At 44.9% G+C, this 27,265-nt stretch overlaps 1 protein-coding gene and 1 non-coding gene across 3 annotated transcripts in view; one reads left to right on the top strand and one right to left on the bottom strand.

Annotated features, from left to right (window-relative positions):
- itprid2 (ITPR interacting domain containing 2) overlaps positions 1-27,265 on the top strand; it is a 216,176-nt gene that overhangs the window by 26,823 nt on the left and 162,088 nt on the right. The window lies entirely within an intron of this gene.
- On the bottom strand, positions 25,170-25,272 carry LOC147120287 (U6 spliceosomal RNA). The gene has a single exon (XR_015078238.1). It is a non-coding gene; the product is annotated as a U6 spliceosomal RNA (small nuclear RNA).

Raw genomic sequence — 27,265 nt, 5'->3', positions numbered from 1 at the left:
ATTTACAATCTATATTAATGACTTGGATGAAGGGACCGAGTGTAATGTAGCCAAATTTGCTGATGATACAAAGATAGGTGGGAAAGCAAATTGTGTGGAGGATGCAAAGAATCTCCAAAGGGATATAGATAGGCTAAGTGAGTGGGCAGGAATCTGGCAGATGGAGTATAATGTGGGAAAATGTGAGGTTATCCACTTTGGTAGTAAAAATAAAAAAGCAAATTATTATTTAAATGGGGAGAGATTACAAAATGCTGAGGTACAGAGGGATCTAGGGGTCCTTGTACATGAATCACAAAAAGTTAGCATGCAGATACAGCAAGTAATTAGGAAGGCAACAGAAAATACTAGAATCACTCGGCAGGCCAGGCAGCATCCATGGAGAGAGAAACAGAGTTAACGTTTCAGGTCTGTGACCCTTCAATAGAACGTTCTGACGAAGGGTCACAGACCTGAAGCGGATGCTGCCTGGCCTGCTGAGTGTGTCCAACATTTTCTGCCGTTGTTTCAGATTTCCAGCATCTGCAGTATTTTGCTATTGTAATTAGGAAGGCAAATGGAGTGTTGGCCTTTATTGCAAAGGGAATGGAGTATAAAAGCAGGGAAGTCCTGTTACAACTGTACAGGGCGTTGGTGAGACCACACCTGGAGTACTGCGTACAGCTTTGGTCTCCTTATTTAAGGAAGGATATACTTGCATTGGAGGCAGCTCAGAGAAGGTTCACTAGGTTGATTCCGGAGATGAAGGGGTTGTCTTATGAAGAAAGGTTGAGCAGGTTGGGCCTATACTCATTGGAGTTTAGAAGAATGAGAGGGGATCTTATTGACACATAGAAGATTCTGAAGGGGTTTGACAGGGTAGATGCAGAGAGGATGTTTCCCCTCATGGAATCTAGAACTAGGGGGCATAATTTCAGAATAAGGGGTCACCCATTTAAAACGGAAATGAGGAGGAATTTCTTCTCTGAGGGTTGTGAATCTTTGGAATTCTCTTCCCCAGAGAGCTGTGGAGGCTGGGTCATTGAATATATTTAAGGTGGAGATAGACAGATTTTTGAATGGTAAGGGAGCCAAGGGTTATGGGGAAATAACAACAGAAAATGCTGGAAAAACTCAGCAAGTCAGGCAACATCCGTGGAGAGAAATTTGAGTTGACGTTTCGGGTTTGACCCTTCTTCAAAACTGGAGAGAAAAGGAACTAGATCGAAGGCAGGGCTGCGATCGGACAAAAGAATAAAAGAACCAAAAGAAGTAAAAGAGATTAGAAGCTAGACGAGATGGTAATAGGCTGTGATTAGGTGTAAAGTGTACTGGCAGGGCAAAAGATAGCTGCCAGGTGTGAGAGAGAAACAAAAGGAAAGGGGGGGGGGGGGAAGGAAAGGAGTGGAAAAATATAAGTGAAAATGAAATAGGGGCCGAGGTTATGATCTGAAATTGTTGAACTCGATATTGAGACCGGAAGGCTGCAGAGTGCCTAATCGGAAGATGAGGTGCTGTTCCTCGAGTTTACGTTGAGCTTCTGTGGAACAGTACAAGAGGCCAAGGGTTATGGGGAGTGGGCAGGGAAGTGGAGTTGAGGCCAAGATCAGATCAGCCAGGATCTTACTGAATGGTGGAGCAGGCTCGAGGGGCCAAATGACCTACTCCTGCTCTTATGTCTTATGTTCTTAAATAGCCCAACTCTGTGCCAGCAATTGTTTTTTCTTTGGCCGTGCGGATGGCCTGTCGATGCGTATGTTGACAGATTGCATGTTTGGGATTTAGCGAATGCGCACCCCGAACTTATGGTGGATTTCAATGGAAGTATGATGGCGTAATCTGAGAGTACGCTGTCATACCCACCGCAAAATCCAGGCCATTATTGATCAGTACTGAATAGGGTGAAAAATATGGCAAAGCAAAGTGAGCTGACTGGATAACTGCCTCGACACTCTTTTTCTGCATTTAAGAAATATATGCTGTGTGTGTGTGTGTAATGAAGATTCCTGCTAGTATGTAACATTTCAGGTGTGCCTAATGATGAGGCTTTCACTTGTTAATTGTTTGTGTTCATGTCTGTTTAGCATAACTATTTGGCCTAAAGTAAGCACATGCAGAAGCAGTTCCTGAGAACTGGATTTGTCATTGGGCTTTTGACATTTTGTAGCAATGAGTCAGTAACTCCTTTAGGAATGTCCTACGTGGCATCTGCTTAGTTGACAAACATCCTTTTCGTGTTCATGTAAAACAAGATCAGCTGTTTCTATCAAGCATGGGGGTGGGGGAACAACAAACTTTCTGATTATAAATTTAATGGGCTGTGTGCATATACATAAAATTTATTGAGTTATGATTAGAGCTGATCTATGTCTGCAATGATTGCCATCAGCAACAGAATAAATGCCAAACAAGTCATAGAGTCATAGAGTAATACAGCACGGATAGAGGCCCTTCGGCCCATCGTGTCCGCGCCGGCCATCAAGCCCTGTCTAATCTAATCCCATATTCCAGCATTTGGCCCGTAGCCTTGTATGCTATGGCATTTCAAGTGCTCATCCAAATGCTTCTTAAATGTTGTGAGGGTTTCTGCCTCCACAACCCTTTCAGGCAGTGAGTTCCAGACTCCAACCACCCTCTGGGTGAAAAAGTTCTTTCTCAAATCCCCTCTAAACCTCCTGCCCTTTACCTTGAATCTATGCCCCCTAGTTATTGACCCCTCTACTAAGGGAAAAAGCTCCTCCGCATCCATCCTATCTATGCCCCTCATAATTTTGTACACCTCAATCATGTCCCCCCTCAGCCTCCTCTGCTCCAAGGAAAACAAACCCAATCTGCCCAGTCTCTCTCCGGCAACCTTGGGACTGAGGCCGAGCCGGTTTTCGTGTTTTTCCGGACTTCGGAACGTGTTTCTGATGTCCGGAAATATCGCAACCTGGGCTCTAGTGTTTCCGGACTTCGGACATCAGAAGCACATTCCGAGTCTGGAAATGCCTGGGCCGCTCCGCGTAGCGCTGTTAAAGGGGAGGGACGCTGCGAGCTCTGCAGAGCATCTGATGGCCCACACTAGGCCACCAGGGCGGCGTGGTGCCATGGCCACAGCCTGGCAGAAACACTTAGTGGAGCTATGCAGATTAAGGAGGGTAAAACACAACACTAAAGTTTTATTGCATCACTCACATTTTTCATAGGATTTTTCAAAAAAAGACAACAAAAGTTAATGGCTTTTTGAAGTACAGGTTGAGCATCCAAAATCCGGAGTTCCAGATTCCGGAACATTTTACAGATTCTGGATGACCCTGCCACCAATCGGCCTGGATTCCGGAACTCTGGATTTTGGATGCTCAACCTGTAATTCCAGAAATTTTGAAGCAATTACCTTTGAGTATTTTCATAGAATCATAATAACTTACAACACAGAAGGAGGCCATTCAGCCCGTCGAGCCTGTGCTGGCTCTTTGAAAGAGCAGTCGTGCTTAGTCCCACATCCCCACCTTTGGTCTGTAACCCTGTTAAGTTCCTCATCCTCATGTACCTGCCCAACTCCCTTTTAAAATTATTTACGGAAACAGTTTCCATCTTTTCAGGTGATGCGTGCCATTGCAGCAACTTCCTTGTATTTTTTTTATTCCTTCATGGGATGTGAATGTCGCTGGCAAGGCCAGCATTTATTGCCCTTGAGCAGGTGGTGGTGAGCCGCTGCCTTGAACCGTTGCAGTCCATGACGGTTTTGTACAACTGAGTGGCATGCTGGGCCATTTCAGAAGGCAGTTAAAAGGCAACCACATTGCTGTGTGTTTTGGAGTCACATCGAGGCCAGACCTGGTAAGGACAGCAGATTTCCTTCCCTAAAGGACATTAGTGAACCAGATGGGTTTTTACGAGAATCCGGTAGTTTCATGGTCACTGATACTAGCTTTTTATTCCAGATTTATTTAATTAATTGAATTTAAATTCCCCAGCTGTCACTGTGCTACTGTACCCAGTTAGTGTGATTACATTAGTTCAGGTTTTAAAAAGAAATTTATACATTTTGTTAAGGAGCATGAACTGTGTGGAGAGCATGTGGGGCTAATGTAACAAGGCTTTTGGGGAGAAAGCAGAGTAAGTAAGGTGGTGTTACATAGTTATGTTGGGACTACATTGTACAAGTGTACTAACACTCAAATCAAGTGTAGCAGCACTACGATGCTGGGAAAGTAGTGCGCAGGCGCCGCACAGTGAACTTGGAAATATCACCCCGCACCATGCGGCAGGCAGCCATTACAACTCAAATAAAACAGTAGTTTATAATTACAAACTACCGAGTCCAGAGGCATCTTTACAAAGCACTACGAGCGCTAGAAGACATAACATGGTGGCAGCGGTATAAGTGAGTAAAACTTACGCAAATAAAAATAATGGCCCAGAAATTCCAGAACGGGGCTTGCAGCGCGTGCAAGCCCCGTATTTACACTTACCCCGCGCTACTGCCGATCAGCTCCAGGGACGCCTGGAATTGGTGTTTCCAGAAGAAGAATCCCGGGCAGCGTATGACGTCACGCCGCCCAGGAGTGCAGCCAGCGCGAAGCCAGGAGCGTGCAGTGCAAGTGAGACACGCCCCTTGAGGTCTCAGTTTCACTGGACACGCCCCCAATGTTTCTGTCAAGCTGCTAACCATTTTTACATGCAAAGCAGCAGTTTAAATAGGTTTTTGGAAGTTTTTTGAAGATTTTGGTAACTTTTATAAACTTTTTTAAATGTTTACATTATTTTGAGTAATCTGAAGTAGTTTTAAACAGAATTAAAGCAATTTAAAGACTTTTAAAAGCCCTAAAAGAATTTTTTTAATTCCATTTATTTATTTAGCAATGTCGTCGTCATACGTGTCTTCACACTGTTCCCTTTGGGGAACTGTATGAAGTGGTGGAAGGATTTATGGCCATGATTAACGCTCATTCCGTGACCGTAACCATCTTTGAACCAGGCATTAGGGCGGTTAGTCCTATGGCGGGAGGGTTTTACGGGCTCCCACAAGCTATACAAGGAGGGGGGACCACCCACACCCACGGACGCAAATATCCCACTGGATGTCAACCCAGAATTTAGAGCCGGAGCTCCGACTCCACTTGCCGGGACTGTCTGGAGCGGGGTTCGAAACCCTACCCTGATCTGGCCCAGCGGCGGGGATCCTACCGCTATGACAAAGGCCCAATCCGATTAGCAACGTGAAATGGCAGCATAGGGCTCCAGTCACGGGGAGGGAAAAGGCGCAGGAAACGTATGGGTGTCACCTTTTGTGCAGAGTGGGCCTTTTGCGTAGCAGTAAGCATACCCGCCGCTGGGCCAGAAGGAGTAGGGTTTTGAACCCCACTCCAGACAGTCCCGGCAAGTGGAGTCGGAGTTCCAACTTTAAATTCTGGGTGGACATCCAGCGGGATACTTGCGTCTGTGGGTGTTGGTGGCCCCCCCCCCCTCAGATGGGTTGTGGGAGCCCGTAAAACCCTCCCGCCATAGGACTAACCACCCTAATGGCTGGTTCAAAGATGGTTACGGTCACAGAATGAGCGTTAATCACGGCCATAAATCCTTCCACCACTTCATACAGTTCCCCAAAGGGAACAGTGTGAGGATACGTACGATGATGACCTCTTGCGCAATGCACCTCCTTGGACCCTCAGTCGCAGATGCGAGGGGGCAAGTCGTGCAATTGTTAAATTTTTCATTTTTATTGACATGTAAAATGTTGGCCCAGTAATTCCCTTCCAAATGCGCGAGTACGGTCGGGGTACTTGCGCATCTGGCTGGATGAAATGCCGGTTTTCAGCATGCACAGTGCATGTGGGGAAAACCGGCATTTCCTGTCCTCTGAACGAAGGGGTTCAGAGGCAGAACGTGTGCGACTGCACAGGCAGCGCGTGCGCAGTATAATTCGCCGCTTTCATTAATGCTTTCAGTGAGGTCAAGTCATTACAACTGACACATGAAAAAAGCATGGGTACAGTTGCTCCAGAGGCTGCGGAGGAAGATATTTATTATCGTGGAGCTTCTGAAAGTATGTATGTCTGTATATATTCCTTTGCGTGTTATGTATATATTCCTTTACTTATGTGTATGAATGTATTATTTAATTATGACTTTCAGAGAAAGTAACTTATTGGAAAATCATAATTAAAAACATACATTCATACACATTAGTAAAGGAATATATGTGGACATACATACATAACTCATTCTCACATTCCATTCACACAGCCACAATTGCTCCTTCGACCTACCGTTCTGAAAACCCTTTTTTAAAAAAAAAAAAAAAAAAAAAAATTTTAACTTTAAAACTTACTTAAAATTTCTTAAAATAACTTCCCTCCCTTTCCCAAACAAAAATATTGCATTTCAGAAGCTCCACGATAAAATGTTTCTTCCTCCGCAGCCAATGAACCACTTTACACTTGCTTTTTTCAAGTGTAAATTCTGAGGACTTACCCTCACGGATTTCATGAATGAAATCTACGAAGTTCACTGCGCAAGCGCTGCCTGTGCAGTCGCACGCGCTCGAGGTCTGGAAATGCCGGCGTTCCCCGCATGCGCTGTTCATGCTGAACGCCGGCATTTCCAACGGCCAGATGCGTGAGTACCCCGAGCGCACTCACGCCTTTGGCCGCGAATTTCTGGCCCGATATCAGATTGAAGAAAGAAATTTAAAAGTAAACTCTGCAGCGTTTTAACCGCGAATCGTACGGGCAGCTAAAATGGCAGCGTCCAATGCAGTGACCGCGAATATGCTCCCCATCATGAACTGGGAAGCCGACGATATCATGGAATCTTTCCGGAAATTTAAGCAAAAATGCGAGCTTACATTTAAAAGTTTCCTGAAAGGCTCCTCCGATGAGGAAAAAGTCAGCTACATTCTACTGTGGGCGGGAGAAAAAGGCTTAGATCTCTAACAGCTGGAGTTTATCCGAAGAGGATAAAACGAACCCTACGGAGATTTATGAAAAGTTCAGTAACCATCTTGAGCCTAAATCAAACCACCACATACACAGGTATAAATTCCAAAGCTTAAGACAGGAACCTGGTGAAACGGCTGACAATTTCCTGACGAGATTAAAAAACGAAGCCAGCAAATGCAAGTTTACGGAACTAGAAGAAAGGCTGGTAGACCAACTAATATGGGGATCAGCACATACAGAAGTGCAAAAAGAACTAATAGGAAAAGAAAAGCTCGGAATATCAGAAGCCATAGATACAGCGAGGGCTCACGAAGCCACAAAACAACAGATGAAAACGCTGACTACTCATACGGCTGACGTGCGGACAACTCCCGAACCGGATCACAGAGTAGATGCAGTGCGCGAAAAGCACAGCACACAAAAACAAGTATATGACAGCGGGAAGAATATGTGTAGAAAATGCGGAAGACAACACGACTACACAGACAGAAGAAAATGCCCAGCGTATGGAACAAGCTGCAGCACATGTGGTAAAGCAAACCACTGGCAAAAGATGTGCAGAGCTAAAAGAGAGGGACAGCAGAACCAACAAAAGAAAAACAAAATCCATACCATGGGTGAGCAAGATGACGCTGCGGGTACGACAAAGCTCTGAACATTGAAACCATAAAGGTTCTCTTACACGAAACGTCCAGAGCGGAAAGCACCCCAAAGAAAGAATGGCACACTATCATCCAGATTAAAAAGAGGATCGAAGGACAGCCCACAACCGTCAATCTAAACGTAATGTTGGACACAGGAGCTCAGAGCAACATCCTTTCACTGAGGCTATACCAGAGGATCTTCCCCGAAAACTTGGGCGAAGATAGATAGATACCCGAAAAGAGGATGTTTAAAAGCAAACAATGTCACGCTGACAGCGTATGTGGGGAGCGAGATCAGACAACTCGGAACAACCTATATAAAAGGAACACACAAAAGCAGAAACATCAACTGCATGTTTTATGTGACCGACTCCGAGGGACCGGCGATCCTGGGATTAAACAGCTGCGAGAAGCTGGGGTTAATCTCGGTAAACCACGAACTAACAAAAACATCACTGAAAGTCGACAGCAACACCCCACTGGAAAATCGTCCACAAATCATGGACACGAAACATTTGATGGACATGTATCCAGAGTGTTTTGATGACACTGTAGGATGCTTCGGGGAGTTCAAGTACCATATAACAATAGATCCAGAGGTAAAACCCATCATCCACGCTCCAAGAAAAATACCCATCGAGCTAAAAGAAAAATTATACACCGAACTAAAAGAAATGGAAGAGAAAGAAATAATCGCAAAGGTCACTGAACCCACAGACTGGGTAAACTCGATTGTGGTACGGGAAAAGCCGAACGGGCGGCTCAGAATCTATCTGGACCCCAAAGACATAAAGCGGGACCACTACCCGACACCAACATTAAGAAGAAATCACACCAGCACTGGCAGGAGCCAAAGTCTTCTCCAAACTGGATGCCAGAAACGGCTACTGGAACGTAAAACTGGACGAAGAATCAACTAACCTGACGACTTTTAATACACCATTGGGGCGTTATAAATTCCTGCGGCTGCCATTTGGGTTGAAAGTCAGCCAAGACATCTTCCAACAAAAGATCGATGAAACATACAAAGGCTGTGAAGGAGCCATTGGAATCGCTGATGACATCCAAGTTTACGGAACAAATGAAAGAGACCACGACGTGCACTTGCACGAGGCCATGGAGCGCACCAGAATGGCTGGCATCAAGCTGAACGCCGAGAAGCGCATCGTTAAAAGTACGAAATGCAAATTTTTTGGCATGATCTACACACCGGAGGGTGTCAAGCCTAATCCCGCAAAGGTCGAGGCGATAGCAGAGATGACACCTCCAAACGACAAGGAGTTGAGAAGCTACCTTGGCTTGGTCCAGTATATGAGCTCTTTCATCCCGAACATGTTGGACTACACAGCGAACCTAAGAGAATTACTAAACGAAGACACTGAATACCAATGGTCAGAATCCCAGGAGAGGAACTTCAAACACCTAAAGAAATGATTATGTAAAGAAACCAGCCTGTCTTATTATGATAGAAAAAAACCTGTCACCCTACAGGTAGATGCCTCTACCAGGGGGCTAGGGGCAGCCCTCGTGCAGGAAGGAAAACCAATAGCTTTCGCATCGAAGGCATTGACATCAACAGAGACAAGATACGCAAACATCGAAAGAGAGCTATTGGCAGTAGTATACGATGCGAAAAGTTCCACACCTACTAATATGGAAGAAAATTCGAGGTAGAGAGTGACCATTGTCCACTCGAACAAATTTACAAGAAAAACCTAAGCAAGGCCCCAGCAAGACTGCAAAGGTTACAGTTAAGACTCCAAAGTTACGACTTCGAATTAAAATACCGGCCAGGAAAAGAAATGGCACTGGCAGATGTATCGTCTCGATTGTCACTACACGAAAAACACGAGATGAAGGGCCTGACAGTAAAAATACACCACCTCGTAAATGTTACTCCCACAAAGCTTAGCCAAATTCAAGAGGAGACTGGTAAAGAAGAGGAGTTGCTACGACTCATGCAACAGGTAATACAGGGGTGGCCGGAGAAGATCCAGCAGGTCCAAAACCAAATCCGACAGTACTGGACAATCAGACGACATCTCGGTGGAGGACGGTGTTCTCCTTGCTGGCTCAAGAATCATAATACCAAAAACGATGCAAACGGAACTTCTCCGCTTAATACACCAAGGCCATATGGGGATGGAGAAATGTAAACTAAGAGCCAGATCAGCTGTGTACTGGATAGGCATGTACAAAAGCATAGAACAAATGGTCTTCACATGCTGCATATGCCAGAAATACCGAAGCACACAGCAGAAGGAGGAGATGATTCAAATGGAAGTACTCCCGAGACCATGGCACACGGTCAGAACAGATCTGTCCCTGTGCAACCAGGAGTGGTACATCATAGTAGCAGACTACTATTCAAAATTTCCTTTTGTCAGAAGGATAAACGACATGAGAGCCACAACAATCACAAAAATTGTGAAAAACTTATTCGCAGATCAGGGCATCCCAGAGAAGGTCATCTGCGACAATGGGACACAATTCACCTCCAGCGAATTCAGAGCACTGGCTGGAAAATATGGATTTAAAATAATTACCTCATCCCCACATTACCCAAGGGGACACGGATTTATTGAAAGACAGATCCAAACAGTCAAAAGAGCTCTCATTAAAAGCAAGGAGATGGGAGATGACCAAGACCTCGCCCTTTTGGCAATCAGATCGACACCTTTGAGAGCAGACTCGAAATCCCCAGCAGAACTACTAAACGGTAGAAAATACAAAACAACTCTACCAGCAAAGATATATCCTCCCCAGGACCAAGAGGACGTTCGGCAGAAGCTGATGGAAACACAAGCTACGGGGAGCACACACTATAACAAGAAATGAACACACCAAAACACCACAGAAATGAATAGATACAGCCAAGTCCACAAGATGGAGGAGTAACATACAACTACCTGAGCGGTATCGCGAATAATTATAAAGACAATTATAATTTGCACAGAACAGTAAAACAACATGGACTAATATATTCTGTATATAAATTGAGCAAAGAAAGCTCACGTTCTGTATTTTGTTAATGTTATTCAACTGGAAACATTGTAAAATAGAAAAATGGATGTGATTAGTTTTGTTGGGAAAGAGGGATGTTACATAGTTATGTTGGGACTACATTGTACAAGTGTACTAACACTCAAATCAAGTGTAGCAGCACTACGATGCTGGGAAAGTAGTGCGCAGGCGCCGCACAGTGAACTTGGAAATATCACCCCGCACCATGCGGCAGGCAGCCATTACAACTCAAATAAAACAGTAGTTTATAATTACAAACTACCGAGTCCAGAGGCGTCTTTACAAAGCACTACGAGCGCTAGAAGACATAACAGGTGGTATGTGTATTTGTTTTGTGGAGAGAGATGTGATTAGTAGTGTTTTGCATTTAGTGCACACTTCCTGTAAAGTGTCACACTTACCATACAGCTTAACAGGGCAGCGTGATGGCAAGTTTAAAGTCGCTATTTTTAATACTATTTCTATTGCTTAGCTCTGATAGGCTCATTCTTCTCGTGAGATTAGTTCTTAACCTTTGTTATTCCCAAGCAGGGGAATGCTGTGTCACCAGCTGAGGCCTTTAAAGTTTACACTGTTTTGAACTTGGGGCAGACAGGCTGGCTGGCAGACAAAGAGCGCATTGGACAATTTACATTATACCTGACTGATGGCTGCGAACCCAGAGGTTGGGGGACACTTTGCAGGCTCTGCACCTATGGGTAGAAAGTCACACTGGTGCCAGCACTGTACCACAGCAGCTAACCACTCCAAAAGGGCCCAATAAAGCTCAGCCTACATTCTCCTGAGGCCTTCTCTCCGCTCAATACAACCAGTCCCCCTTCCCCCGCCCCCCCCCCCCCGCCCCATAAAAGTCACTCACTGACACCTTCAATGCTCTCCCCTGCCATGTTTCGAAACCTCGAGACATCTCTCCCCAATCCTCCAAAGCCCTAGGACCTCTTGTACCTGGTGACCTCTTCCCATTCTGCCACCAGTCCAGCTACACCCAAGAGTCCATGTCCATGTCCTCAGAGACTCTAACATTTCCCCCCCTCCCTCGCAAACCCCAGCATGCTTTTCGATCCTAGTGTACCATGGTACCTTTTTCCATTGTTCTTATACATTAGGGTCTTCATTCTAGGATTGCACAGTTCTTGCCCCCTATTCCATCAAACCCATGTGAGTCTGTCTCCAATACTTTAAAACCTCAGCCTCTTCCACTAGCCTCAAAGTCTCTTCAATATTCCCACATCACAAAACTACTTCCACAATTCCTAGATCCCACAAGAACACTTCCACTTCTTCCTCAAACTGGCATCACCCTCCCATGACTGCCACATCTCAAACACTGCTCCCAAATTCAGGAACCCCTCTCTTTCCCCCCCCCCGCCCCCCACTCACTACGCATATATACTGGAGACTGGCCAAATTCTCCCATATGCCTTCCTCACTTCTCCCACATGCAAACACCTTCCAGATTTGCACAAACTCTGAAACACCCCCAATATAATTAAAAAATCTATGTTTATAAAAACAGAATTCTACCTTTTCCATCACCATTCTCTTCATGCTCACTGCCAGCAAGCTCTCTGCAACCCCTAGTTGTCCTCCTCTAACCATTCAGCACTCCTCAATTTTTAAAAAATTCATTTATGGGATGTAGGCGTCGCTGGCAAGGCCAACATTTATTGCCCATCCCTAATTGCCCTTGAGAAGGTGGTGGTGAGCTGCCTTCTTGAACCGCTGCAGTCCGTGTGGTGAAGGTACTCCCACAGTGCCGTTAGGTAGGGAGTTCCAGGATTTTGACCCAGCGATGATGAAGGATCGGCGATATACTTCAAAGTCCGGATGGTGTGTGACTTGGAGGGGAACTTGGAGGTGGTGGTGTTCCCATGCACCTGCTGCACTTGTCCTTCTAGGTGGAAGAGGTCGCGGGTTTGGGAGGTGCTGCCGAAGAAGCCTTGGCGAGTTGCTACAGTGCATCTTGTAGATGGTACACTGCAGCCACGGTACGCCGGTGGTAATCCAACCCAAATTCCCACTTTGCCACCACCAACCTCTCTGCATTTGTAATCTTTTCCCCTCCTCCTTCCCCAAGGAGTTTTATATCTCCCCACTACTGAACCCAAGTTTTCTAACCTTCCCCTGTGCCCAGTGGACATCCAACTTCACACTCGCAAAACAAATTCCAACATGATCCTATCTCCTTTTGAAAATAACACACAACTAAACACTGCCCCAGTGTCCTTCCTCAAGACACACCCACTGTCTGACATTTACCACACAATAACCACAACCTTCCCCCAACAATAAACAAGTCTGCAGCACAGAGGGAGGCTGTTCTGTCTGTGCTGGCTCTTTGGAAGAGCAATTCCAAACTAATCCCGATAGCAAAATACTGCAGATGCAGGAAATCCGAAATAACAACAGAAAATGCTGGAAAAACTCAGCAGGCCAGGCAACATCCATAGAGAGAAAATAGAGTCAACGTTTCGGGTCAAACCCTTTGTCAAGACTAGAAAAGCACAGGAAATGAAATAGATTAAAAGGCCAGGCTGGGAGAGAACAAAAGAGAAGTGAAGAGACATTAAGAGGTGTTCAAAACGAGACGAGATGGTGATAGGACTAGTGGAGACAATAGATGGCTCTAGATTAGGTGTGAAATGCGTTGGCAGAATGGGAGACAGCTGCCATGTGGGAGAGAGAAAAAAAAAAGGGTGGGGGGGAAAGGGCCAAAACAAAGGTGTGGATAAAAAATAAGTAAAAATGTAATGGGGGCCGAGGTTATGATCTGAAATTGTTGAACTCGATATTGAGTCCGGAAGGCTGTAAAGTGCCTAATTGGAAGATGAGGTGCTGTTCCTCGAGTTTACGCTGAGCTTCCGTGGAACAATGCAAGAGCCCGAGTACAGCGAGGTCCGAGTGGGAATGGGGCGGTGAATTAAAATGACAGGTGACCGGAAGCCCGGGGTCATCCTTACGGACTGAACGGAGGTGTTCCACAAAGCGGTCACCCAGTCTGTGTTTGGTCTCCCCAGTGTAGAGAAGACCATATCGTGAGCAGTGAATACAGTATACTAGATTGCAAGAAGTACATTTTTATTTACTTGTACTTCTTGTTGTTTCCAAACTAATCCCACTGCCCTGCCCTCTCCCTAGAGTCCTTCATTTCCCTCTGCTTCTAATACTTAGCCAGTTTTCTCTTTAAAAGTTGCAATGGTCTCTGGTGAAACAATCCATGCCCCAGCCACCCTCTGCATAAAGAAATTTCTCCTAACTCCCGATAATTTTATATTGATGACCTGTCGTCGCTGACTCTCCAACCAAAGAAAATAGTCTCCCTATTCACTCTATCCAGTCCCTGCATAATTAAAAAACATCTCTTTAATCTTTTCTTAGCCTTCTGTGCTCCAGTGGAAATAGCCCCAATATATGAAGAGTCTCTATGTAATTATAGTTTCCCATCCCTGGCATCATCCTGGTGCATCTATGCTATAGGTTCTCTATGGCTTCAATATCCTTTCTGTAATTAGGCACCCAAACTGCACACACAGCTCTAACTTTAGCATAACCAGTTTTTTGTACAAATTTATCATTTTTTTACTTGTGCTTTATGCCCCTCAAGATCTGGTACGATGCAATAAAAATAGAAAATGGTGGCACTGTGCAGTAGGTCAATCAGTATTGGAATAGACCCTGAAGGGTCCCACTTAAAATGTTAACCCGATTCTCTTTCAGATGCTATCTGATCTGTATGTTGTCAGCATTTTCTCTTTCAGAATTCAATCATTTGTTTAAACAGTTCTGATATACATTTTTAGGGCTCTGGAGAATCAAATTATAACCTCCTCCAGCCCGATATCCCTCCGAGATCGCTGCGCTCCTCCAATGCTGGCCTCTTGCGCATCCCTGATTTTCACCGCTCCACAATTGGCAGCCGTGACTTAAGTTGCCTAGGCCTAAACTCTGGAATTCCCTCCCTAAACCTCTCCACCTCTCTTTCCCCTCTCTTTCCTCCTTTAAGTCGCTCTTTAAAACATACCTATTTGACCGAGCTTTTGTCCTAATATCTCTGTGGCTTGGTGTCAAAATTTGTCTAGAAATGCACCTGTGAAGCGTCTTGTGAAGTATTTACTATGATAAAGGTGCTATATAAATGCAAGTTGTTGTTGCTGATTGGAATATGATGTGGGCAGAAAGATATACATAACATTTCACAGTAACCATAGTGAGTAATATGGGCAGAATTACTGTGTTCTCCTGGAATGTATGTAACCCAGTTTTATTGGTCATTAGATAAGTTGCAGTAACCTCCCAATGATTTCAATGAGGAATTGGTTTCTCATGAAGAAATTGGTTTCCCAAAGCCTCGCTACCACCTACAAGGCACAAGTCTGGAGTCTGATGGAATACTCTGCACTTGTTTGTTTGATTGCAGCTCCAACAACACTCAAGAAGCTTGACACCATCCAGGACAAAGCAGCCCAATGATTGGCATGCCATTATTTGGCACATCCACTCCCTCCATCACTGGTGTACCGTGACTGCAGTGTGTACTGTCTACAGGATGCACTGCAGCAACTTGCCAAGGCTTCTTCGACAGAACCTCCCAAACCCGCGACTTCTACCATCTAGAAGGACAAGGACTACAGTTGCACGGGAACACCACCACCTCCCACGTTCCCATCCAAGTCGCACACCATCCTGAGATGGTCATATATCGTGATTCCTTCATTGTTGCTGGGTCAAACTCCTGGAACTCCTTCCCGGCTAGCATTGTAGGAGCACCTTCACCACATGGACTGCAGCGGTTCAAGAAAGCTCACCACCACCTTCTAGAGGGCAACAAGGAATGGCAATAAATGCCGGCCTTGCTCATGACACTCACATCTTCAAAAGGAATTTTAAGAAACTATATACTTGCAATGGATGTGGTCTGGACAGACATTTCCCGCTATCAAAATCCCACACAATCAAAGGATCCCTAAACGTTAAGTGTAGTGGGAATTTGGGAGAGTATCCCCCACTGAACGTTTAGGTATTGAACCTGAAAAGCAGTTTAAGAACGAGTGAACTTATAGTGAATAGGATTGGAAGGGGCATCCTTCAGATAGGTGAAGACTTTAATCTTGTAGTGACTGTTGGGGTGGAGGGGGGTGCAGGGATGGGAGTGGAATTAGTGAGAACATGTGGAGTTACTTGGCATTATGGTGAACCCAACAGATTTGTGGCATTGTCAGAACATTTAAAAAAAGGCAGTTTTATTATTCTGCATGTCTCAATATGTACCTCAGGTGATCTCGTCCATTTCTCCATATCTAGTCAGAAAGTAGAGGCTATGTTGACATCCTTGTTAGAATCAATTGGACTGTGCTGCAGTTACACTGGCTGATTGACAGAAACACAATAACACTTCAGGCAGAAACTGAGCATTTTACTCAAGTGACCCAAATTTTGTAAAAATATTCAATAAAGGTGGAAATTTATCACTATCATCAAGGGGAGCAGAGGCTTGCCTTGTGGGAAAGCTACAAGATGGTGGTGAGAGCAGCTTATGGCTTATATGGTGGTTAATTTCATCAAAGTTTGTTATCTTTATGGGTTGCATAATGTTGCTGAAGCAAAGAATTTTCCTGGTGCATAGTCCAAGGTTGGGTATGAATTAACATGAGCGCAGTTTGCTAACGTGTGGTGTAGGAAGCCCTGCAGACCCTTTACTTGGATACCACAGGATAGCCACACTTGTGTACTAGGGGTTGCTTTACAGGTTGAGAGTGAGGCACATTATCGGGCTGAGTAAAGGGAGTGTTGCTCAGCATCTGACATGTTCTGGGAGTGCTTACTGTTGACACTAGCAGCTTTTGGGCAAAGTGTCTATTGACATCACTGTCAACCAGTGAGTTGCACTGTGTCAGCCAATGAGTGAAGGTGGGGCAGGATTTACAGCCAAACAGTATTTACCAGCGAACAAAACAAAGTCTATTTAAAAAGAGGCGCTACAAACTGCTGCAACAACAGAACTCCAGCAGCAACTTCTCCGATAAAGCAGGGTGATTTCTCCAGCAAAATGCAGTGAGTGGAGGATAGTTACATACAAATTATGTGCATAAAAGCAACCCCAGTCACTTTATAGCAGTGTGGTCTCCAGACGTGATTGGCGGGGGAATTACCCAATCATCTCCAGTCTGGCCGTAAACAGTGGTGTCACTCTATGTAGCCGCTTTTGGGACTGCGTCATCACCACCAGATCTTTACCCACAGGTCACAGCCAGCTGCCAGGAGCAGTTTCTTTTCTGCCTGCATGAGACCCGTGAGTCTGTGTCACCTTGTATAAAAGCAGCTACTGTGTGCCTGAGTACCTAAAATAAAATGTCCCATTCACCAAGATGTAACATCCCTCACAAAAAAAAATAAAAGTGCTAGGTTAGCTAGCAAAGATAGTGCCAATGAAGGAAAGCTCTTTTTAACTGTGATCAGTTTGCTAGCCATTTAATTTTTATTTTACATGTTGCCTATTAATAATGTTCTGTTACACTAAAAACAATCTTCAGAATTACTGCCGCTCCCTTACAACATCTTTCTGTCTGCTTAACTTACCTCCTCGTGACTCAATTTCCCTCGTGGTGATCCAATAGGAGTGACCGAACACCATAACGTCATCACTCTTATCTGAGGTCAATCTGCTTTTCAAAAAGTAGACTTGACTACCAATATTGTTAAATCCATATACTGAATTACTCAGTAATTGGTGTATGGACTTGGACAACATGGACCACTTTCCATACCTCGGGAGCCTACTGTCAACAAGGGCAGACATCGATGACGAAGTCCAACACCACCACCTACAGTGTGCCAGTGCATCCTTCGGTCACCTGAGGAAGAGTGTGTTTGAAGACCAGGACCTCAAACCCGGCACGAAGCTCATGGTCTACAGAGCAACAGTGATACCCGCCCTCTTGTATGCCTCAGAGACATGGACCATGTACAGCAGGCACCACAAAGCACTGGAGAGATACCACCAGCATTGCCTCTGCAGGATAGGCGCACCAACGTCCGTGTTCTCGCTCAGGCCAACATCCCCAGCATTGAAGCTTTGACCACGCTTGATCAGCTCCGATGGATGGGCCACATCGTCTTCAAGGACGCCCTCAAAGCCTCCTTGAAAAAGTGCAACATCCCCACTGACACCTGGGAATCCCTGGCCCAAGACCGCACAAAGTGGAGGAGAAGCATCCGGGAAGGGGCCAAACACCTCGAGTCACTTCGCTGGGAGCAAGCGCAAACAGCGGAAGGAGTGCACGTCAATCCAAGTACCCCACCCACCCGCCCCTTCAGCCAGCGTCTGCTCCACCTGTGACAGAGACTGTAGGTCCCACATTGGGCTCACCAGTCACCTGCAAACTCATTTTTAATGTGGAAGTAAGTCATCCTCGGTTCCGAGGGACTGCCTAAGAAGAAGAATTGGTGTAAATCATACTCCTGAACTAACAGCAGTTTAGGCTTAATTAAAGATAGATGTCCTTGCTCTGTACAGTAGCTGGTTCTCTTTTCCCAGTGTGTTCAGATGGGTCTATTATAGTTTTCACAGAAGTGCAGTTAAAGTTAAAGGGAAAAGTTTGTGTTTGCAGTGGAGAGGGATCATTCTGTGCCAGTTCTCTGCTTTTATTTATAGCCACAGATTTTAGCCTCTGATCTCTGCCTGCTGGGAATGTTTGTTTTCTGGGTTTTGTTTTTGTTTCTAAAAGTGTACATGGGGAACTTCTTGGAGTCTACAACAGCTGTGCAAAACTACTCCTCAGCAGCAGTGAGAGCGAAATGGGCTGCGGAGAGGGTGACCTGCCGTACGTGCAGTCTTTCTTAACTTCAAAACAAATTGTTGCGTCTAGCCACTGTGAGGGAGCTGGTTTATTTAATGCTGAATACTCCAGTGATATTGTCAATTCAACTGTTCCTTATTCCATAAAGAATCATTTCTACCCAGACATGTTCAACTAGTGCTGCTTCAGCACCGTGATTAGCTGCTGGGTTGTATGTTATACATTGACAGATTCCACTTTCTGAGCTGGAATAATCCATCAACTGGAATTATGCATTAGGATTCATGACTCTGTGTATGGGAGGTTAAGACAAACAAATCTTTAACTCTGTAGTTTATAGTTACTAGGGTCTTTTCTGGTGTAGCAGGGACTGTTGGTAGACTATACAAGCGCCTTAGAGATATCTTTAATTGGTGATAGGTGAATTAATTTAAATTAATTAAAGGGTAAGTCATGCCAGGAGAGCCCAGCCCCGTGTTATGCTCCTCTTGCTCTATGTGGGAATTCAAGGACACTGCCGGTGCCCCTGATGACCACGTGTGCCGGAAATGCATCCAGCTGCGGCTACTAGCAGACCGCATTGAGGCGCTGGAGCTGCGGGTGGATGGGTTGTGGAGCATTCACGATGCTGAGAGGGACGTGGATAACACGTTTAGTGAGTTGGTCACACTGCAGGTAAGGGCTGCACAGGAAGAAAGAAAATGGGTGACCACCAGGCGGAGCAATAGAAGCAGGCAGGTAGTGCAGGAGACACCTGTGACCATTCCCCCCTCAAACAGGTATACCGATTTAGATACTGTTGAGGGGGATGACTCACCAGGGGAAGGCAGCAGCAGCCAACTTCCTGGCACTGGGGGTGCTCCTGCTGCCCAGGAAGGGAGGAAAAAGTGTGGGAGAGCAATAGTGGTAGGGGATCCTATAGTAAGGGGAACAGATAGGCGTTTCTGTGGCCGTAGACGTGAATCCAGGATGGTTTGTTGCCTCCCTGGTGCCAGGGTCAAGGATGTCACTGAGCGGCTGCAGGGCATTCTGGAAGGGGAGGGTGAACAGCCAGAGGTCGTGGTCCACATTGGTACCAACGACATAGGTAAAGAGAGGGATGAGGTCCTGCAGCAAGAATTTAGGGAGCTAGGTGGAAGATTAAAGAGCAGGACCTCAAAGGTTGTAATCTCTGGATTACTCCCGGTGCCACGTGCTAGTGAGTATAGGAATAGGAAGATAGAACAGATGAATGCGTGGCTAAAGGGATGGTGCAGGAGGGAGGGCTTTAGTTTCCTGGATCACTGGGTCTGCTTCTGGGAAAGGTGGGACTTGTACAAGTCGGACGGTTTACACCTGAACCAGAGGGGGACCAATATCCTTGCGGGGAGGTTTGCTAGCACTGCTGGGGGGGGGTTTAAACTAACTTGGCAGGGGGATGGGATACAGAGTGGAGCTATAGTAGGGGGTGATTTACAGCCAAATACGGAGGAAAAAACAAGTCAGCTGGGAAGGCAGAGCAAATATGTGAAGGCAAAAGGGAATATGGCAAGGCTGGAAGGCATTTATTTTAATGCAAGGAGTCTTGCAAATAAGGTGGATGAACTGAAGTTGTTGTTGAACACATGGGAGTACGATATTGTTGCTATCACGGAGACATGGTTGAGGGAGGGTCAGGACTGGCAGCTCAATATTCCGGGGTATAGAATCTTCAGGCGAGACAGAGGGGGGTGTAAAAGGGGAGGGGGTGTTGCAATATTAATTAAGGAGCCAATTACTGCTGTAAGGAGGGATGATATATTAGCGGGTTCCTCTAATGAGGCCATATGGGTAGAACTTAAAAACAAAAAGGGGGCAAGCACTTTGCTGGGAGTGTATTATAGGCCCCCAAACAGTCAGGGGGAGCTAGAGGAACAGATATGTAGGCAAATCTCCGAGAAGTGTGAAAATAATAGGGTAATAATAGTGGGGGATTTCAACTTCCCCAATATTAATTGGGATAGTCAGAGTGTGAAAGGCTTAGAGGGTGCAGAATTCTTAAAGTGCACCCAGGAGAGCTTTTTGAGCCAACATGTAGAAAGTCCTACAAGAGAGGGGGCGGTACTGGACCTAATTCTAGGGAATGTAGCCGGGCAAGTGGTGGAAGTGTCAGTAGGAGAGCATTTTGGCGACAGTGACCATAATTCGGTGAGATTTAAGGTGGTCATGGAAAAAGACAAAGACGGCCCGGAAATAAGGGTTCTAAATTGGGGGAAGGCCGATTTTAATATGATAAGGCAGGATCTGGCCAAAGTGGACTGGGAGCAGCTACTTATAGGAAAATCCACACCAAAGCAGTGGGAGACCTTCAGAAGGGAAATAGAGAGAGTACAACGCCAACATGTTCCTGTAAAGGTCAAGGGTGGGACCGACAAGGAAAAGGAACCTTGGATGACAAGGGATATACTAAAATGCATTAGGGAAAAAAAGGGGGGCTTTTGGCAGTTACAAAAGACTAAAGACGGAGGAAGCCCTAGAGGAGTATAAAAAGTGCAGGGGCATACTTAAAAAAAAGAAATTAGGAGGGCGAGGAGGGGCCATGAAATAACACTGGCGAGCAAAATAAAGGAAAATCCTAAGATGTTTTATAAGTATATTAAGGGCAAGAGGATAACCAGGGAAAGGGTAGGGCCCATTAGGGACCAAAGTATCTGTGTGTAGAGCCAGATGATGTAGGCGGGGTTTTAAATGAATTTTTTGCATCTGTGTTCACTATGGAGAAAGACGATGTAGACATAGAAATCGGGCAAGGGGACTGTGACATACTTGAACATATTAGCATCGAGAGGGAGGAGGTACTAGCGGTTTTAGCAGGCCAAAAAGTGGATAAACCCCCAGGCCTGGACGAGATGTATCCCAGGCTGTTGTGTGAGGCAAAGGAGGAGATTGCAGGGGCTCTGACACAAATTTTCAGAACCTCTCTGGCCACAGGGGATGTACCAGAGGACTGGAGAACAGCTAACGTAGTACCATTATTCAAGAAGGGTAGCAGGGATAAACCAGGGAATTACAGGCCAGTGAGCCTAACATCTGTGGTAGGGAAATTATTGGAAAAAATTCTGAGGGACAAAATTAGTCTCCACTTGGAGAGGCAAGGATTAATCGGGGATAGTCAGCATGGCTTTGTCAAGGGTAAATCATGTCTGACCAATCTGATTGAATTTTTCGAGGGGGTGACTAGGTGTGTGGATGAGGGAAATGCTGTGGATGTGGTTTACGTGGACTTCAGTAAAGCTTTTGACAAAGTCCCGCATAGGAGACTGGTCAAGAAGGTAAGAGCCCATGGGATCCAGGGTGCCTTGGCGCGTTGGATCCTAAACTGGCTGAGTGGCAGGAGGCAGAGGGTGATGGTCGAAGGTTGCTTTTGTGACTGGAAGCCTGTGTCCAGTGGGGTACCTCAGGGATTGGTGCTGGGTCCCTTGCTGTTTGTGATCTACATAAATGATTTGGATGTGATCTACATAAATGATTTGGATGAGAATGTAAAAGGTATGATCAGTAAGTTTGCAGATGACACGAAAATTGGTGGGGTGGTAAATTGCGAGGAGGAAAGCCTCAGGCTACAGGACGATATAAATGGGTTGGTCAGATGGGCGGAAAAGTGGCAAATGGAATTTAACCCTGAAAAGTGCGAGGTGATGCATTTTGGACGGACAAATAAGGCAAGGGAATACACAATGAGTGGTAGGACCCTAGGAAGTACAGAGGGTCAGAGGGACCTTGGTGTACATGTACATAGATCCCTGAAGGCAGCGCAACAGGTAGATAAGGTGGTTAAAAAGTCATATGGGATACTTGCCTTCATTAGCCGAGGCATAGAATATAAGAGCAGGGAGGTTATGATGGAGCTGTACAAAACGCCGGTGAGGCCACAGCTGGAGTACTGTGTGCAGTTCTGGTCGCCTCACTATAGGAAGGATGTGATTGCTTTGGAGAGGGTGCAGAGAAGATTCACCAGGATGTTACCTGGGATGGAGCGCCTCAGCTATGAAGAAAGACTAAACAGGCTGGGGTTGTTTTCCTTGGAGCAAAGAAGGCTGAGGGGGGACCTGATTGAGGTGTACAAAATGATGAGGGGCATAGATAGAGTAGATAAAGAGGAACTTTTCCCCTTAGTAGGGGGGTCAATAACAAGGGGGCATAGATTCAAGGTAAGGGGCAGGAGGTTTAGAGGGGATTTGAGGAGGAACTTTTTCACCCAGAGGGTGGTTGGAATCTGGAACTCACTGCCTGAAAGGGTGGTAGAGGCAGGAACCCTCTCAACATTCAAGAAGCATTTGGATGAGCACTTGAAATGCCATTGCATACAAGGCTATGGGCCAAATGCTGGAAAATGGGATTAGACTGGACAGGGATTGATGGACGGCGCAGACACGATGGGCCGAAGGGCCTCTTTCTGTGCTGTATAACTCTATGACTCTATGAAATGCTCCATTGACCAGTAGTGATAGTTCACTATGTTCTGACTCCCTGGTAACATGCATTGGATCAGAATGGGATGTGGCGAGAGGAGCCTGGTCTTTGATTCCAGTGGCCAGTTTGAGCTACTGTGCTTTAATCCTTAACTTCCTTCTGGACATTGACTTGCCTCATAATATTGCCACAGCCATATAAATATATAGAATAAAATAATCACAGTTACATTCAGAGCCCTGGCAAATACACATTGCACCAAGTCGCTGCAGGGGCAGAATGAAAATAGACGCCCTTTTGTGCATGCAAATCACGAACACTGAGGGTGTTTTCTGTGGAAAGAAGGCAGTACATCAGTACAGGCCTGTTCAGATCTGTTCAGTTAACCTCAAGACAGAACATAGAACAAAAGGCAGCGATTAAGGCCTATTGAGGAGGAGTAGTTAAATGATGAGTTTGGATGTATAGTATTTCTGTACATTAAGTCAACTTATCATGTAACACCTAGGTCATTGGGTAGCTACAAAGGAACAGGAATGATTAACTATTTTATATATTTCTGAAATAGCTAAAGAATTCTCCTTATTTCGTCACAGTTTCCTTCTAGCAATATGTCTCCCCATAAATTGGATATTGATCGGATTTTATAAACCCGTGGCAATTCAGATTGCACTAAATAAAAAGTGTGAAAGGGCTTTTACCACATAAGCAATTACAAAAGTTTAATGTGCCACACATTATTGACTGTCAGATTATAGGCGTTCCAGCTAAACTTATTAATTAATGCGTCTAGTTGAGTCTGGTTGCAGCAAATGTAATGCTTTATTAAGAAATGCAAAATTTAGCTACTGCCTTATCTTGTATTGATGCATCAATCATAGTAAACACATAAGTGTCACACGCTCGCGTTATTTGAGGTCAACCCGCTGGATTGAACTGTAGACACCCTGAGATTGAACTCCGGTGTCCTTGATCCAAGCTGTACACCGTGCACCAGTATGCCCTCGCTTTTTATACCCCCTTCTATACCACGCCTACTTTTGGTCACAGGATATAATATAACGGCAGCACCTTGTACTATTCCCTTTATCTGAAAATTGGTAGAAATTGGTTTTGTCCGGTTCTGCAGAAACACACAGTAGGCCTCACCTCTCATCTCTTCAAGGTTGCTCTGTTCAGATCTTTCCTGCTAACTCCTGTATTCATGGTAACCTCGCTTAACTTTTAAACTTAAACACTCCTAAAGTAATGATACAATTCCCATCTACGGGTCTACTTTTAATTATTTAATTTCTTATGTTTCACAATCGTAGGTATAAATATTGCATGTTATAATGTAATCCATCCTATTTCTCTTCCTCCTTCTCTCGTTCTAGGTTTCAGCTAGCCAATTCTGAGGACCGTTTCACAGCATCCACAGCATTTTGCTTTTGTATTGGTGTTCTATCAATGTTGCCTTGGCAACCTGTCTGCAGTGAAGTGCCTGTCTGAGTTTCTACTTTTTTTTTTATCTGGCCAATCAGGACGACACTGGTTGCCCCAATGTCATCAAACAAAATAACAAAAGTGGCACCTTTTTAGCGGGCACAAACAATAGAAAAAAAATCATAAAAAACAAAGAATTTATCAAATTTAATAAGAATGCTATTTTTTACAATGATTATGCACTCCAGTCTCTCCAGTGCCCGGACTTCAAGGGTTAAGTTACGAGGAGAGATTACACAAATTAGGGTTGTATTGCCTAGAATTTAGAAGGTTAAAGGGTGATCTGTTTGAAGCTTTCAATATATTAAGGGGAACAAATAGGGTAGGTAGTGAGAAACTATTTCCGATTTTCGTTGGTTGGGGATTCTAGGACTAGGGGGCATAGTCTAAAAATTAGAGCCAGACCTTTCAGGAGTGAAATTAGGAAACACTTCTGCACACAAAGGGAGGTAGAAGTTTGGAACGCTCTTCCACAAACGGCAATTGATGCTAGATCAATTGTTAATTTTTAATCGGGGATTGATACAACTTTTGGTTAACAAAAAGCTAAGGGATATGGGATGAAGGTGGGTATATGGAGTTAGGTCGCAGATCAGCCATGATCTCAGTGAATGGTGGAACAGGCTTGAGGGGCTGAATGGCCTCTACTCCTGTTCCTATGTTCCTACCGGTCGCGGATCATCTCAAGCGTACCGGTGGACACCGCGTGCTACTCCAGTGCCACCCGGGCGTGGACATAGACGTGGGAGAGAGACAGGCAGCCAGAGCGAACACCCCCACTTGCCGCATCTAACCTGGACCTGTGGATGGCCACCTTGGCCAAGCTCAGGGGCAGACCCACAAGGAGGTCCTCAGATTGCCCGACCCCCTCCACACCGGATGGCTAAAATATAGAACACTTCAAAAATTTACATGTCATCCTTGCGCAGGGACCATGCTAATCTTCTCTATCATTCTAATTTTAGTATATGTACTGCCAAATTGAGCTAGTTTAGTATTATTTCTCTTTCCCATAATGCACATTGTATCAGCCATTTTATGTTGATGTAGGTTAGCCATTTAATGTTAATATCTCTAAAACCTACAGACCAGTCTCCATTCCATCTTTACAATATTCCTCTTGCAGGTGTAGCTTTCTGAGACACTTAACATGGAGCATGAAAAGCAAGTTTCTATTGTGGATCTTTACTAGTTTTATTGTACGATTCTGTTTCTGGAGAGATTCTCATTTTTTATCAACCACGAATAGGACTTTCTTGCAAGTTTTTTATATTTAAAAAAAACACAACAAAAAAGGCAGGTGAAGGGATTATATACAAGGAAATTCATAAGCTAACATCTACACAACTGTGCCCAATAGAATTTCACTACATGACACTAGCTCAGATTACAACCATTCACCTGGCATTTGTAATGTACTGTATTCTGTAATGTTTGTCCCTGTAACCACTGTCCTCTGCCAAAACACTCCATTTCCTGGTGGCTACCCACCTGTATTTTTCTTGGTTTTCTTTTTAACTAAAAGCAGAAGTACCTTCAATAAAGCAAATAGATTATTATGTGGAAATTACAGAAACTTTTTGGGTCCATATGAGTAACATGCACTGAGTAGAACCTCTTTTCCTGAATGTGTACGAATGAGGTTGAGAGTGTAATTTCATTGGTGCAATAACACAACGGGGATCTGAGACTGATGAAAATAATGGGATTTTTCTCAATTAGGAATTGTTAGTTTTATGCAGATACAACTTGAAAGTAAGTGGCTTTTTTTTTATTTGTTCATGTGATATGGGCGTCGCTGGCAAGGCCAGCATTTATTGCCCATCCCTAGTTGCCCTTGAGAAGGTGGTGGTGAGCCGCCTTCTTGAACCGCTGCAGTCTGTGTTGAAGGTACTCCCACAGTGCTGTTAGGTAGGGAGTTTCAGGATTTTGACGATGAAGGATCGGTGATATACTTCCAAGTCAGGATGGTGTGTGACTTGGAGGTGGTGGTGTTCCCATGCGCCTGCTGCCCTTGTCCTTCTAGGTGGTAGAGGTCGCGGGTTTGGGAGGTGCTGCCGAAGAAGCCTTGGCGAGTTGCTGCAGTGCATCTTGTAGCTGGTGCACACTGTAGCCACGGTGCGCCGGAGGCGGAGGGAGTGAATGTTTAAGGTGGTGGATGCAGGCTGCTTTGTCTTGGATGGTGTCGAGCTTCTTGAGTGTTGTTGCCACAGTATTTATGTGGCTGGTCCAGTTAAGTTTCTTATTGCTTAGTAGCATTGCATTGATGGGTTTATTGTATGAAATGTGAAGCCCATAATTTTAGAAGTGCCATAAACTTGAAAGGTCTTTCTCATAAATTGTAGCCATTGTACTTGAGGCAATGAGACTTGTGTTGCTGAATTAACCAAAGTGTTCTTGCAGTTATACCTATTGTACTCCATTTGACTTCATAAAAATTATGGGGTAGACTTTCCGCTTTGGGTGCAATCGGCGATCCATTTTTAATCAGAGTTTCTAGTCCACCACCTGTGAGTAACCCGATTTTAAATAATTGAAAATTACTTTAAAATTACTTTAAAATCTTCATCCTAGGGTCTTAAAAGAAGTGGCTAGTGAGATAGTTGATGCGTTGGTTTTAATTTTCCAAAATTCCCTAGATTCGGGGAAGGTTCCATTAGATTGGAAAATAGCGAATGTAACTCCTCTATTCAAAAAAGGAGGGAGACAGAAAGCCGGAAACTACAGGCCAGTTAGCTTAACATCTGTCATAGGGAAGATGTTAGAAGCTATTATTAAAGACGTTATAGCAGGGCACTTAGAAAAGTTCAAGGTAATCAGGCAGAGTCAACATGGTTTTGTGAAAGGGAAATCATATTTAACCAATTTATTGGAGTTATTTGAGGAAGTAACATGTGGATAAAGGGGAACCGGTGGATGTACTGTACTTAGATTTCCAGAAGGCATTTGATAAGGTGCCACATCAAAGGTTATTGCAGAA

This window comes from Somniosus microcephalus, chromosome 4, assembly GCF_052327205.1.
Source record: "Somniosus microcephalus isolate GS21.2 chromosome 4, FLI_Smic_1.0, whole genome shotgun sequence".
NCBI classification, from domain to species: domain Eukaryota; kingdom Metazoa; phylum Chordata; class Chondrichthyes; order Squaliformes; family Somniosidae; genus Somniosus; species Somniosus microcephalus.
The sequence above is the reverse complement of the archived record's forward strand: the minus strand, read 5'-3'. Positions and strand labels throughout refer to the sequence as shown.